Here is a 15658-nt window from a genome sequence, read left to right as displayed (position 1 = left end):
CAACCAGAACTAAAGTAATAAACGGATACTTTGTTGCAGCTGATGGGGAAAAACTGTTAAATGTCTCCTGCTAGTGATTGTTTCAAGTGGGCACAAAATAGGTGGCAGAAGTATGCTTTGGAAAAAGAGCACAAAGCTACAGCATCAGGAGGAAGAGATTCTTCCAAGCATCAGGAATGGCGTAAAACAAATGCAGCCGTGTTTTAACAAAAACCAAAAGAAAAAAAAAAAAAAAAGAAAATATAGTTGTGGTGAACTCAACAGTGTTAATGAATAAAATTCCCACAGCTATAATAAAGAAAATATCATATTTGGGGAGGGACTAATTTACTTCATTCCTGCTGTGACTGGATTTATAATACAAAGAAATAAACCAAAATGTGATAAAATAAATTCTAATATTCCAGGTTTAATGCTGCTGTCTGTCTTGTGTGAGCTGGTGTGGTGTTGCAAAGGAGCCATAAAACTGCTTAACATAATGTAATGTGTCTGCATTGCATTGCAAAGGCACATTGTTGAATCTGGCCCTGTTCTTTATGTGTAAAAATAAATTATACCAAAACTCATGATGCAAATAACAGGGTTTTTGAGGTCTTCTAATATTTAAATTCTTGTAGTGCTTGCAGTATTAACTTTATTATGTATCAGGATGTAATTGCTAGATATACAGGTATAAGGTAAGTTAAATTTTTCATCTGCCTTCTCTCAGCAGTACTTTGGTGCACAGCGCAGTGTTCACATTGGCAAAGTGAATAGTATGGAAGTGAAAATTTTGTAAATTTTACACTCCTGATTTTATTACATTTGATACAAGATTTAATAGTAGATGATAATAGAGTTTGCTTGAAAACATTGGATTTGTCTTTACTCTGAGCTTTTTTACCTGTCATCAGGAGTATATAACAGTAAAGTACACCTTGTGTATCATACTTATTTAAAAGGAATGCGTTCTTCGTACTGTGACAAGGTGTGTAATTGTAGTATAAATTTACCTTTAATGCAGATAGAGTTGAGGACAGTCATAGATTTCTGATTTCCTTTCCAGACATTAAAAATCTGCAGCGCAGTTTCTTTTCAAAAAAAGACACCTATCAATGAATATTTATTTGGGTCACTTTTTAGGAATTGAAAGCCCTTCTATTAATTGATACAGTTGTATGAATCTATTTTGTGTTCTGAAGCTATAATTGTATCACGGGGAGACTAGAAGTACTTGAAAAACCTGATATACTTTTTTTTTTTTTTCTTGTATAACTTTAAGCTTTTCTTTATGTAATTTGCCAAAGAAAACAAACAAAAAAATTGGTCTCGCAGCCAGGACCTTGCATGCCATGTTTCATCCCAGTCAGAAGATGGATGGGCAAGTTATAAAGCCCTGAAATAGTGGTTTATAATGGAAATGCTGGCAGCCTTTAACTATAGCAGCGCAAGCAGTGCAGCAATAAATACTATGCTTCATCTGTAAACAGAAATTTAGGATGCAGTTTGCAGCCTTGACCTTCAGGCTCCAACTGTGTTTAGATCATTAAGATTCCATAAATACTGTAATTTACAGCCTTCTGAAGGAAGAATTTGTGTGTACAGTAAAGCACGTATTCTTCATGAAAAAATGATTGCTTCCTGTATACCCATTTGGACTCATATTCTCAACCTCAATCAAAGTACCTGACAAATTTGCTGAAGTTTAGGCATCATTTTTAGGCTTATGTTTGTCCTAATTCACAGCTCGCCAGATCTATACTATGTTTTTACTTCTAGAACTTGAATTAAATGGAAAGGTGGATTTTTTGCTTTACTCCAGGAGGAAGGTTGCAACCTACTTGTGTTTTTCCACTACAATGGAACTAATATATATTTTCTCTTATCTCACTCATTGCCATAGCTGTAGTTTCTTACCATATGTATGTAGTTAAAAAGATAGATGCTTCATTCCAGTCAATGTCATAGGACAATATTTGGGCATAATTGATGCATTATTCATCTATAATGAACAATAAAATTATTCAAAGTTACAGAATTCAATTTTTTTTTTTTTTTAGTTATTTTAGGACATCCTAACTAAATTTAAGTAATGATGATTCACATTGGCAGGTTGTTCAATACGGCATCAGTAAACACTGTAGTTCAGATTTTTATCCTTCTTACCTAAACTTCATGACATTGAACTGAAAATTTGACAATAGCAGACTTTCCCCATGATATTCTATTTCCAGCTGAGCTGGAGATACAGCTTTCATCTGGGTATTTTAGTCTTATCCAGAAATACAGGCAGAATGAAAAATAATAGGTTGGGAAATATTACCCTACAAGGGTTACCCTGGGGCTTGATTTGGGGTTAGGACAAAATCTCTGAGTTTTATTGTACCTGAAGGATTTCTGTGATTTGCGATGGTAACCCTGGGTGGACTTTCTAAAATAAATCTTTAGAACCAAAGTAGGACAGCTATTGATATTTTTCATTTATCCGTCTTTGCTCCTCCTAACATAGACATAATATTGATACTGTTCTGATTTAGATCTTTAGATCTTTAGATCTTTGTCATTATTTTACTGGAATAATCAGTAGAAATTTATATATGTTTGGTTTTTTCCTTTAACCATTTCTCACTTTCCACTCTTAAAACGTATACTTGCACTGAAGATTTCTGTGTATTTTCTGATGATCATATTTTGCTACTAGTACCGATAACCATAGATGACACTGCAGTGGCATGTACAAAGCTAAGGTAAGAACAGAGCTTCTGTTACTTTAGGCACTCTGCGCAGACAGAGAGAAAAAAAAAAGGATGATCTCAAGCATATCGTCCTCTCAGTGAGATGGTCAGCCTCAGCAAAGAAATAAGATAATTCTATAAATGCTGGTATATAGTAAGAAAACCTCAAATTCTTACCCTCGTCAGCATTCAGTAAAGCATGTGTAGTTGCCTGCTAGGGACAAGAGAAGATGCTTTATCTCTGCATTCTAAACCAAGGGTACTTCAGCCATAAATAAACATAGATGGAATCAAAGACCTGGGGCAGTTTCCCTACAGTGAAAGCAGCTTGTCTGATAAGGGCGAGGAAACACCAGCTGACCCCTGTTCTGATACTGATTAACTGGATCTCTGCATGGCTTCTGAGCCATTTACATTTCTGTAAATGAATGTGAGTTAGGTAATGGGGTAAAAGAGTCCATGCTGAGTTACTTGTCTCCTCTTTGTCTCTTTTGTCTTTCATGCATGAGCTAATCCTTAAAATTCTTTGATTTTAAAAGCCTGCTGTCATGCTTTTGTATCCTTTTCCCTCTACGAAAACACCTACCAAAACACCGACATAAGCAATATCATGAATAACAAGACAGCTTGTATCTTCTTGGTGTTTATAAATATTGAGCTCAAATCTTAGGTTTATCTAGATTGAGTAAGACCATTCCCCCTTTTCTTCCTTATATATTTTATTGTATTTCTTATATTTGCTGATCACCACAGCCTCTGACAACCTGTCAACCTCATGTGTCTATCCTGTGTGTAGACTCCTTAGGTGTTCACAGAGAGAGTGGTCCATTTTTGTTGAAAGGAGTAGCACTTCAAGTGGCATTGAAACAGTGAATAATAATAATGCAAATAAATGAGACAATAAAAAAAACTTCATGGCGTATCAGGCAGAGGACGCGGTGCAGTGAGTTGTCCTCCCTTTCTGAAAGTGATTGATTTCTTCAGGTCCGTGTCTAGAACTCAACCTGATCTTCATGTTTGATGGATGCTGTTGATACTAGATGGGTCAAGTAGTAAGGATGCAGGGTTTCCTAGAATACCCTGTGATGCTCCCACCAAGATTTCCAAATCTAAGAGTCACTAAAACCAGACTTTGTGTCTTCAGTTTCTAAAAGTCCAAAAAAGGCACACAAGGGCTGAGACTGTCATTTCTGCTCCAGTTAGGTGGTTTTTATTCTTAATGGACCATTGCTTAGGGATCAGTTATGTCCTGATTGACAGTTCTTTTGACAATTTTTTTAAAAGAAACAAAGTCAAATTGTGTAAAATCTTCCCTTTAGGAAATACTGTATGCATCTGTCATCCACTATTTATGGAATTGTTGCGAGGGCCATTGTGCTATGTTTAGTAGATGGAATTGAGTAACAAGTAGGTGGAAAGTAACGATTTCAAAACGAATTTGTTTTCAAGAAAGACCTCCAGCAGTTTTTATTGCTCATTTGTACCGGTTAAACTTCTTCCTCTTGCTTCTTTTTATCATAGATACCCAGGTGTGACATTAACACTTCATTGGGCTAAAAGCTTCCAACAAATCAGTACATTATAATGCCCTGAATAAAATACTCGCTATAAGCGATGATGTATTTTGAGCCCTGAATTTGCCATAATGAAATGAAAGAACAATCAAAAGATGCTTTTAGCACTGCACAAAGAGGTAATTTGCATCACTGCTAATCTCATGCCGCTCAGGTGTTTTTTGCTTACTAGAACAAATGTTTTCATTTCAGACTGAGATTCATTATATACATTCTTGACATATGTACAGAGTGCACGGGATTTATTTCTGTTTTGGTGATAAACTGCATCAGATGCTCAGGTGTCAAAATTCACATACCCTAAGACTCTAGTTTCTAGAAGTAAGTTTAGTTGGAAAATTAAAGTCCTTATTAAATTTCCATGTGTAAACAATTGACTTTACAGAGGGCAAGCATTAGATATGCAAATATTCTGCAAATCTTAAACAGTGACATGAGTAAACATGTAGTGCAATGTTATCTGAAAAAAGAAAAAGACACAACTATCCCAGAATTTAAACAGAAGACATTAACACCATCTCATTGTTCAGACTCTTTGCAGATTAGATTTTTTTCATTTTTAACTCCTCATTTGTGGCTTCAAGTGGTAAACAGGCCTGTATAGTTTGTTACAATACATTGTTGACCAACCTGAACCAAACACATGAATAATTTTTTTTTCTGCCTTGTATTATGTGGAGCAGAGAGTGATTTGATATGATGCTGCTGATCCTTGGTGTGGGAAATACAGCAACAATTCATGTTGCACTGTCAGTGGTAGATAAATGTTCTGTCTCATGTTATCTGCCATGTGCAGTTTGTAAATACAATGTTAGAATGATGTTGAGGGAGAAGTAGAGCATTGTGTACTCATTTTAGAATAGTGGACCTCAGATTTTGCCATTCAGTCAGAATAAATTAATTTTTGTCTTACTGCACAGCAGTGATTCTCCATCTGACTTTTCACCCTTATATCTTGTATCTTTCAAAATTTGCATTTCTTTTTCTTCTATAATTGTTTCACATCTTTTAAGTGGAGTTATGATTAGTGGTATTACTTGTTTAACTTTCTAATCCTTCACTGGTGTTTCTTGGCTCTGCAGTTCTTGTTCTGCTCCCTTCTCTCTGATACACATTTGTCCAAATCTGTTTTTTACACCTGAAATGTCCTCTCATTTTCTTCTGCCGTCCTCCTTCCAACTCTGCAGTGTTTGTGTGGTCTCATTGTAGTTTCTGAAAGGGCAAGATAGAGATGACAAAGTCAAATATTCAGAACAGAAGTGACACACATTTTCAGTAAGACTTACTTCATTGTAGCTCACTTTATGAACTACTGCTGGGAAAAAAAAAAAATCACAGGAAATATTCCAAGGATGGTTTTATGTTCTTCCCAAGAATGTGGGGAGGCAAAAAGAAGTTTCATGAGATAGGTGAACAGTAGTAGCTATGTGCTGTTGGAAGATCAGGGATGCTCTTCAGTGCTTGGTAAGTCTTTAGTTAATGCTTACTTGGAAGGTGGTTTTTCTCGCAGTCTTTGGTAGCAGCCATTGAATGAAAGGATTATGTTCTTAGTTTGTATGCTTCTCTGAGTAGGTGTCATGTGTCCAGTGACCAGAATTTGTAAAAGTGGTGACAATCACGAGTTTCTAGAATTTTTAAAGCATAGTCAATAGTGTTCTTTATCATAAAACTGAATAGACCAAGTCATCTGTGCAAGTCACCTCTGATTTGAAAATAATTTATAAGGATATAATTGCAATCCCTAACTGCCAGGTTATTTTTTTTTCTAATCCTAAAACCAGAGACAAACCAGGTAGTTAATGGCATGGAAAGCAGTGATTTGAACGTAACTAGGTTGGTACAAATTAAGAAATATTTCCCATCAAATCCTGAACACTAGGTTCTAATAGCACTTATACAGCTATCGCTGTCTTTAAAAAGATACAGTAACATGTTTGGCACACTAATTTCAGTTTAAAATAATCATTTGAGTCAAATTCCTACACGCAAGTCAGTAGCAGAATCTGGAGAAACAACCTTGATATGAGGTGGACTGAAAGTAATTTATTCACTGTATTCCTTTTAAACATTGTACCCAGCTGTTGCGTGGGGTATAGCATGGGTGGGAAGAAAAAAGGAACTTTGCTCTTGCGCAGCTACCAGGAGCCAGACATCATTAAGATCACATCCTGTTCATTTGGCGCAGCTACTCAAAGTGGGATTTGAGGGATTCAGTCATGAATCTGCTCGTTCAGTGAATCAGCATAATGTGTTGAAATCAAGCTGTAACACTGAAAAGCACAAGAAGCTTTCCACGGGGTACCTTTCGCCACCAGTGCAGCTCCCCAGAACAGGCATAGTTAGGAAAGTAAAAGAACTGTTTAATTCATGTTGGACCTGGAAAAGCAATGTTATTGTAGGATGAGCATTCTCTGTGCACTGGGTAACTTTGGGAAGGTTTCCAACCCCAACCTCCCAGACCCTCTAGGCATGACCGAATGGTGCTGTGGTTATTCATTCTCCAGGCCAGATAGATAGAATTCCAGCCGCTGGGATATTGACTCTTTAACATTCGTCTGTGTGTGCAGCAGCACATTTATCCTAGCATACATCAGTAGCAATTACTGGTTTGATAAGGCTCTTACAAATTCCTGCTATGGTTATTACTTTTCTTATGACTGAGAATCATGTTGAGTTATGCCCTTTCTTAATACTGAGAAGATGCAATAAAGTGAGTGTAACTCACACTCAAAACACCTGATCCATCTGAGTGGCAATTCAAATGTTTTTTCCTTTGGAATTACCAGTATATGTAATGACCATGAAGTAATGACTGTATTTGTTGTCTTGTAAATTTCTACTATTTAAAGAGCATTTGCTGCACAAATACTACTGAATTAGCCATCTGCAGAGATGTAATTATGGTTGACTTTAAAGCTTATTTAAACAGAGAACATGAAAATCTTTTCATTACACCTGCAAAAGCAAAAAACCACTATAATTGGGGATTATGTCACGGCTGGCAACCAGCTTTCTCACTCCCCTGATATGAATGGTAAACTGGGGTGCACATAACGTAATTTATTTGTCCTGTATGTACTTCTCATGAATTTTCTTCCATTCTTTTAATTAGGCTGATTTTTACACTTAGTGAGTTCTGTCTGTATTATGCATTAGATCCATTATGGTTTTGATACAGTAAATGTTATTGCGTATGTTGTAATTTAACATAGCATTAGTGGCCCCGAAGACAAGACTTTATCCAAAACATGCTTTCCAGGAATGTGTATAGTCTTGACTTTGCAAAATAAGCTGGGGTGTTGGGGTTTTTTTTGCATAATGACGTTTATTTGAATAATTTGCCTTATTAGATGGTTTAGTCTATTTCACAGCAGTTACAACTGTAAAAACCCTTCACAAAGGCTATTCCATGAGCTCCGTGCAGAGCTATCGTGCCAACTCCTAGCAAGTCTTCAGATTAGGATAAAATTTCCATTCAGTTTCCCTTGCTGGCAGACCTTGTTCAGGTCTGTGCTTATGATGTTGAAATAGGCCAAGAATATTTGGTTACAGAGAAAAATAGTCTATTATTTCAGAAAGTTATACAAAGTATTAAATTTTGCATCTGTTAAATCTGACAGAAATGTAATATTTCATATATCATTTTCTTATAAATAGTAGGGAAGATTTCTCAAATATAGTACAAAAATAAGTGGAATTTATTGGAAAAAGAGTTAATATGTAATACTCCCTCCACTACTATATTACCCAGGCCATATGGCTTAGAAATTTGGTGGTGAGATCGTTAACAGGAAAATCACCTTAACTGTGATTTGAAAAAACATTAATTTTCTGTGTATGCATTGAAGGGAATAAAAGTACAACTTCAGGCATTTATATAAAGAACAAGTTATAACATAATTAATTTTTTATCCATAGTTTACTCTTATGATAATGGCCTTTCTGATTTTGGATGTGAAGATAATCGTCTCACATCTCATGATATGGAGTTACTCAGTAATGATGATAAATTGAGTCAGGATCAGAAATGGAGACGGAGGTCAAGCAGTTTACTGCATCAGATACTGGACACTGCTTGCTGCTTTTTTTAGAAATGGTTAATCTTCCTTAGAAATCGGATGTTTTATGTGATTTCTAAATAACAATTCCTATGAAGCCTTTAGAACATCAGCTGTGAACCATTTGGAAATTATTTTATTAATTCACTTCCCTCAAGTCCTTCAAAATAGTATCACATCTGCTTTGAATTTGAGTATTTCAGGCTGATACATCCTTAAAAGAAAAATAGTTTCCTCTAAATTATTCAGCATAAGCATATGTTTCTTTCATTTGAAAAGCAAGTGTAGCATAAATCAAAGAACAACATGCCTACATTTTTTACCAACAGCTACATTATTTGAAATTTTACGAAGTGTATTTCATACCAGTTGATGCGAGCACATAATGTTTTAAAATATGGTTATATTAATTTTCTTTAGTGCATCATCGCTCTTACGTATAGATGCAAGTCCTTGTTTGAAGAAATTACAGAAAAAATATTGATGGATTTTAAAGGAATTTTTGAATTTCCACGGAGAATATATCATTCTGTCATCAGCAGTATATAGGGTTTGAAAGCTCTGTGGCAAAGAGTCTGATAGTGTGTTTTATGGCTTCTTCAGTGATGTCTAGATAAAGTTGCTTTATTAATTTCTATCAATCCCTAGGGAAAATCATGCCTAATTTTTTAGAGGACTATTCTTTAGCCATCATAAATAATCACATGCAATTTCTGAAGATCAAATGCATCCTAATTTTTCTTTTTCTTTCCACCTCTGTTCTGTGAAGTCATTCTGTACTGATGGAGCTGTAGAATTTATTCTTCTTACTGATTTTATTTACTCCAAAGAAAGAAAGAAATAAGTTTCCTAAACTCAATAAATTTCCAACAGGGGAAAAACAGTGAGTGCAAGGTAATGCTGATGTTCAGCACTTGCAAACAGGTATTTTACTGATGCTTAATTTTACTCAAACTCAGTCTTTAAACTAGTCAGACTTCTTAGCTCCATTTTGCTTATTTGAGGCTGTTCCAGAACATCAGTCTTCTTATGATTAGCAACTTACATCAAGCTTCCAGCTTCCATTTGTTCATGGTTATTTTATGTTATACTAGAAGCTGGTTTTCTGTCATAAGCTACAGAAATATAGAAAATTACAGAAAGAAATTAAGTAATTATTGTTTATTTCATAGAAGTGGAAAAGTTTCGGTACAAGTTGTCATAGATATAATATCCTGTTTGAAATCTTTTCCAGGCTGTCACAGAGCACTGTCCCTATTATCAGAAAATCAAGATTAACATTCAGTTAGCAATATTTTCTGTCAATCTTTTCTGTTGACAGTAATTATTCCACTGTCAAAAGAATCCTTTTCTTACATGTTTCAGAACAGGAGTGAAAGTGGATATTTTCTATGAATGTTGACTGTTGGTGATAAGAAAATCCCCAAACAACCTTTACTCAGCTTGATTTCTTTTAACAGATCTTTCCATTTCTCTTTAGGATTCTGAATGCATATACATGCAAATTGGAATCTGGCAGATGAATCTGTAACGATGACCAGGATAGGTTTAAAGGCGGGAAGGTCTGTAGGTAAGGTTAGGATGGGTGTTTCCAGAACCCAGTCTGATGGGGTCACCTGTTTAGGTGGAGGCTGTCAGGGGGTGTTGAGCGCTGGCCACTCCCTGAAGGGTGGGCAGCCAAGCACAATGCCATGGCCAGCAGAACAGCAGCCCCTCCAGCCATAGGCCCAAGCGATGTGAATGGGAGGGCCAAGGGGAACCAGTAAGGCTAGTCAGGGCCAGCGAGATGTATTAGTGCCCTCAAGGCCTTGGCAAAGATCTAAGGGTTGCAAGGTACATCAAGCTCCAACTTATGCTGGAGGCAGGGCTAGGCTTTAGTGATAATTCACTAAGAGATTAGTGTGTTTTATAACAAGGCATTCATTACCTCTGAAAACATACTGTAACCAAAGATAGCTGTACAGAAATAGAAGATAATGTATCTTGTAACCACCTATAATTCCAGTTTTTCTCTTTTTCCTTTGTTTATTTAGCAGGCAATCAAGCCAAAGTAAGCCCTAAGACACTTCGCAGAGCTGCCAAAATCAGCATTTATTGTTTTAAAAAGCCATATTCTAAATTGGCCTTTCAGAAATGAATTCAGACTTGGAATAATTCTTCCTTGCAGCCCCATGTCCCAACAGGATTTCGTTAAATGCAGACTTACCATAACTTCCGTTTGCCAGATTTGACTCAATTAAAGGTGTCCTAACTCCTGTGTCCTATGCAATAAATTTCTGTCTGGCAGGGAAAGAATCTATCTGGTTTAACACTGTCACATAACGATGCCTTTGAAATGCCTTTCAGCTGGTTAGACTATTTGGGCTTGATGTCTAGCTTACCTATAGCTTATCAGCTGCTGATACCATGCAAATATCTGTCTTTCTGGCAGACTTTCACCTTTGAGTGTACATGATTTAAATATATCACTTTCTGTATTATATACTGGTAGAACACTTTGCAGTCCTATAAATGAGAGCACTAAATTAAGGCAGTTGATGGCTCTTAAAAAAGGATAGGATGTGTAGCAAACAAAAGTTAGGAACAACACGTGACAAAAAAAAAGGATCCTTAAATACAATATGCTAAGTTTGTGGAGGAATAGAGTAACATTTACAGCTAAGCTGCCCTAAAAGGTTGGCTGCCATATCCCCATCTTCCCTGGTCACCTGCATTATGTTTGATCACACTGCCCCAGTGCCAGTGAGTTCCACCATTCAATTCAGCAAGAAATGAGAATGGTAGAAAAAAGCTTTTCCTCTGGATTTGCTATAATGACATGTAATGACAGTTCAGTACTGCATCCATTTTGTCCTGATAAAAGTTAGTCTTACATGGCTAGGAGCTGTAATTTTATAATTATAAACCTTCTGCCACAACAGTGCTGTGAAATAAAATAGGTAAGATAAAATAACTGTTTTTAAAAAGTTTTTTAACTGTTTTAAAAAAGTTTTTAAAAATAGAGAGGAAAGGAGAAGCACTGTTGGAGATCAAAAGCAAAGGGGACCCAGAGGAAGAAGGGGAGTTTTCTCTACCTTCACCATACATTTTCTGAGGTACAAAGTAGTGTAAATAAGCAAGTATAAATCAGCTCATGCAGTTCCAGAGAAGAAAAATTTGTAATGTTTCTATGTCCTACAATGAATAAACACTCTGTGGAACTGGAAGTCCCAACATGTAAATATTATTAGAATGCATTTGTAGATATATATTTGCCAAGTTAATAACATTTTATATTTTACAAACAGGAATGAAAACAAACTCCTAGATGTAAGAAAAAGTGTTTTCAAAACTAAACATTTTCAAGAGAAATGGAAATGCAGAGAATCCCTGTTCTAGTGTGCTTTTTTTTCTTGGAGAGTACAAGAAAAAATAGTTCAGGGTTTTATAAAATTGAGTTTGTAAGGATGCTGAAGCAGCTCTAGTTGCAGCACGTTGTGTTATAACTGGACTAGACAGAGGCTGCCCATAGCATTTATCTGTAAGTAATTCTAATGTGATGCCACAGAAAAAACCTGCACTCATTTCATGTGGGACTGCGTACTTGCCATCATGTCCTAATGATTTAATAATTACTTTTCAAGATCTCAGATGTAGGCTCTTTGATAGGAGTCTACTTGTAAGTACCTGAATAATTCAGCTTGTAGTGTACATTACCTAAACACAAACTTTTCTTGTAACCTAAAAAATCCCTTTTCATGGCAAGAATAACGTACTAATCTAGTTCTATCTTGTATTGTCCAGTTGTTCTAATGTAATCTCCAAAATAGTTTGACACGGTATTAAAGTCAACACAGTGTGAACTGTAATTCAGGAGTTTGTCAAGTTCATTTTGGTCTGGTAGGGGTGATATTACATCCTTATTTGTGGTAATGCAAAACAGCATTTAACGCAAATGGCATTACTTTTATCAAGAATGCTTATTTTTCCAGGTCTGAAAAGGTCTCACAAAAGTTATAGAAAAGGTCCTTTTAGAATTAATTTTTATAGTTTCTTTGCTTTAGTTTACTAAAGCTGATTCTTTTGTTTGGAGCCATTTTACCTCTTTCAGTGGTACTGCGTGAAGTTAATTAATTAAGTTTCCTGCTTCAGTGTTATACTTTTCAGGTCAGTGTGATGTGTCATTGAAACAAGCCCATTCAGATAAATGATGTGTGTAGTAATTTCGTTAATGTCATCAATAATGTATTGCACTTTTCTCTGTAGGAGTCTCTTTCTGTTTTGTGTGGGTCAGGCTGGCTGTGTGAATTATGTTTATAAGATGAAAATAGTTAAATATGAAGGTAGATACTTAAGCAATTAGGCCAGAGGCTGGAATTGTTGTTTTAGAGGTGTAGCCTACAAAACCAATTAGTATTAAGGAATGTTTAAGTAATTGAATTTCACAGTACAAATTAAAGTCTCTTGGTATCATTATGCATGTTGTGGTCACATAGTGATATCTTGTGCCAATGAAATAGCTGGGGTTTATTTTTCAGTCCATGTGTAATCTTTAATGAAAACACTTTTCTGACTTGTAAAGCCTTGGAAGTAATAAATGGGGCTAGCCATTTTTTTCTTTTGATGAAGCTTGGAAAGAGATAAGAAGTAAAATAGTATAACTTGACTCTCATGAACATGCATGTAGAGAGAAATCATTTTATGCAACAAAGGGGTGGCATGGTTTGCTAAGCAAAGATAAGTAATTGGAAAATGTAAGATCCTAGTGAGAATTCCTAGCAGAAAATCTGAAAAAATAGGTGCCGTATAATGTTACTTATTACTATTTGCATACATGAAAATAAAAAATAGGTTCTTTCGTATTATGCAATCAGCTACGCCAAAGTCATGTTCCTATTGCAAAATTTAAGATTTTTTTTAAATTATGACAGCAGACTGCTTATCTCTCTCCTCCATCAAACAAGTTAGCTTTTCTCATTAGACATTGATTTGTACCATAGCCAGGCGGGACAGCCTAGGAATACTTGTCATTTACAGTGGATCCTCTGCCTGTGGATTTACTGTGGAATCACCTCTGATTCAGAAATCACAGCAGTGGAGTTAAACTGCATTAACATCCCTGTACGTCTTTTAGCCTGTGTGTCTTGTTTAGAGCACATTTGAAGATGGGATAGGAGAAGACATGTTCCTATTCACTACAGACATTTCCTCAGCAGTCCCCAAATGTTCAGGTCTTCATTTCTTTAGTCTGATTTCTAGCAGGCTAAGTTGGTGTTCCTCTGCTGATTGTTATTGTCTTATCTCGTTTTTAGTTGTTGACATTGCCCCCAATAGAGCAATAGAGGGATCCAAATATAGATCAAGATGTCAGTGTTGTAGGCATTTGGAGCAGAATTCTAGCTCAGTCAGACTCTCGCAACCACCAGCAACCAGACAGGACCATCACATGCCTCCCGAGTGGAGATAGTAATGTAGTTATCTCTAGCATTGCCCCTGCTGTTCAAGGGCTTTCAGAGGTTGTGAACAGGTTTCTATCTCCCTGTGAACTATGGGAACTGTAGAGGAGAGTTCTTCAGAAGCCTGGTTCTGCTCACACGGATCTCAGCAGGAGTCCCTGAATTGATGTCAGAAGGAGCAAAATCAGTTCCTGCTTTGAAAACTACAGTATTTCCCATAGCACAGCGTATCCTTAAAAATCAACCAACCAATAATTTATCTGGTTCTCAACATAGACAGTTTTTGTTTATTGTATCACAGATACTTTAGGGACAGGCCATGATATAACTTTAGTCACCTCTGAGTGTACACTGCCTTGTAGTCTCAAGGCACCAGAGCATCAGCTCAGAACCGAGGGAGCAGATGCTTGTCCTCCTCTGGCTGCCACAGTGCGAGCTGAAGAAGTTGTTGCTGCATCTGCTTGTTACTGTCCTCTTGATGGATGATGGATGTCCCTGCTGAGCTATTCCTTCAGGTACTCCTAACCCGTTTCATTCTAAATGGTGTATGTCAGTGATGACCTACTATTTAAAGAGAATAAGCTATCCTTCTGTTGCAGTGTTGGATTCAAACTGTTTCCCTCCTCTGTTTAAAACTCCTAAGTATTGCATTGCAGAACGCTTGAAATGACTAGATGTATTGGTGTCAGGGGATAGAAAGCTTCCCGTTCCTATTGCATATTGCTGGTTTTGGATGTACACCTAATATAGGAAGGTTAAAACATAAATACTGAGAAATGATGTTATGAGGACAGAAGTTATTTCGTATCTTTGAAAAACACTGCCCCTCATTCAAGGCATTTTTTCAAACTGCAAAACATGGCAGAAGATTTTAGATGTTTGTGGTGTGATTTATTGGACTACTTCATTACCGTTCCCCCTTGCAGATTGGTAATTAGATGACATATAATAATAAGATGCACTTTTGTGGTCATCGATCTTGTAAGTACTTGGCAGTTTTATTAGTAATGTGGAGTTGCCATTGGGCCTGTTCTGTCACGCAGTTAGGTTACTGACAGAGTATCTAAGCTGACCTGCTCTATTGCTGTGGTTTCATTCTGTGAAACAACTTCTCCCCTACCCTGAACACCTGCCCTGTATTTAGGGTTAAGATCCTATACCAAGTCACATGTAGCTTTCCTGTTTCAAATTTTACTCACTTGTTTACAATCAAAGGAGATCCTAGGTGGAGATTTCTGATACTTACATGCTCTTCTAATTAGGATAGTGATTAGACCTGCTTTTAGATAACCTTGATAGCCTGCTTCTTAAAGTCTCATTGAAATCACTGGCCAGCTTTGAATTCTGAGCCTTCAGCACAGCATACAGATAACATTTCCAAAGAATCAGACCTTATCTTTGCATCTGTTTTCATACAAGCCGTTAAAAGGTCTTGCAGATATTATAGAAAAACACAGATTTTGTTTCATAAGGGTTTAGCTGTACATTCCATTTGTTTCCTTCCTCAAGTATGTGACATTAAAGATGGGTTGCTCTTGTTCTGATGCGACAAAGGATTATTGATGAAGGCAATGAGAATTTTACCATTTACTTCAATGCAGCTAGAATTTCACCTTTGAAGTGTGAAATAAATAACAAGAGCAGATAGGGAAAAAAAAAAATCTATGCCTAGGGTCCACAGTAATAATCAAAGTTTTTTTAGAAGGGAATAAATGGAATCCAGCTGAGCCATGAAATACTTCATGAGGGGTGAGATAGGCTCATGATTTTGAATAAAATCTTAAATGGTCAAAAAGAATGTGAGATTTCTTTGATGGATTTTGTGAATGTTTCAATGTATTTACCCCTAGATCAATCAACAGGCGCAGTTTACAAAG

General features: G+C 36.4%; 1 protein-coding gene across 9 annotated transcripts in view; it reads left to right on the top strand.

The window, feature by feature from the left end:
* NAALADL2 (N-acetylated alpha-linked acidic dipeptidase like 2) overlaps positions 1-15658 on the top strand; it is a 455965-nt gene that overhangs the window by 421567 nt on the left and 18740 nt on the right. The window lies entirely within an intron of this gene.

The sequence above is a fragment of the Columba livia genome, chromosome 9 (assembly GCF_036013475.1).
Source record: "Columba livia isolate bColLiv1 breed racing homer chromosome 9, bColLiv1.pat.W.v2, whole genome shotgun sequence".
In the NCBI taxonomy this organism is placed as follows: Eukaryota; Metazoa; Chordata; class Aves; order Columbiformes; family Columbidae; genus Columba; species Columba livia.
The sequence above is the reverse complement of the archived record's forward strand: the minus strand, read 5'-3'. Positions and strand labels throughout refer to the sequence as shown.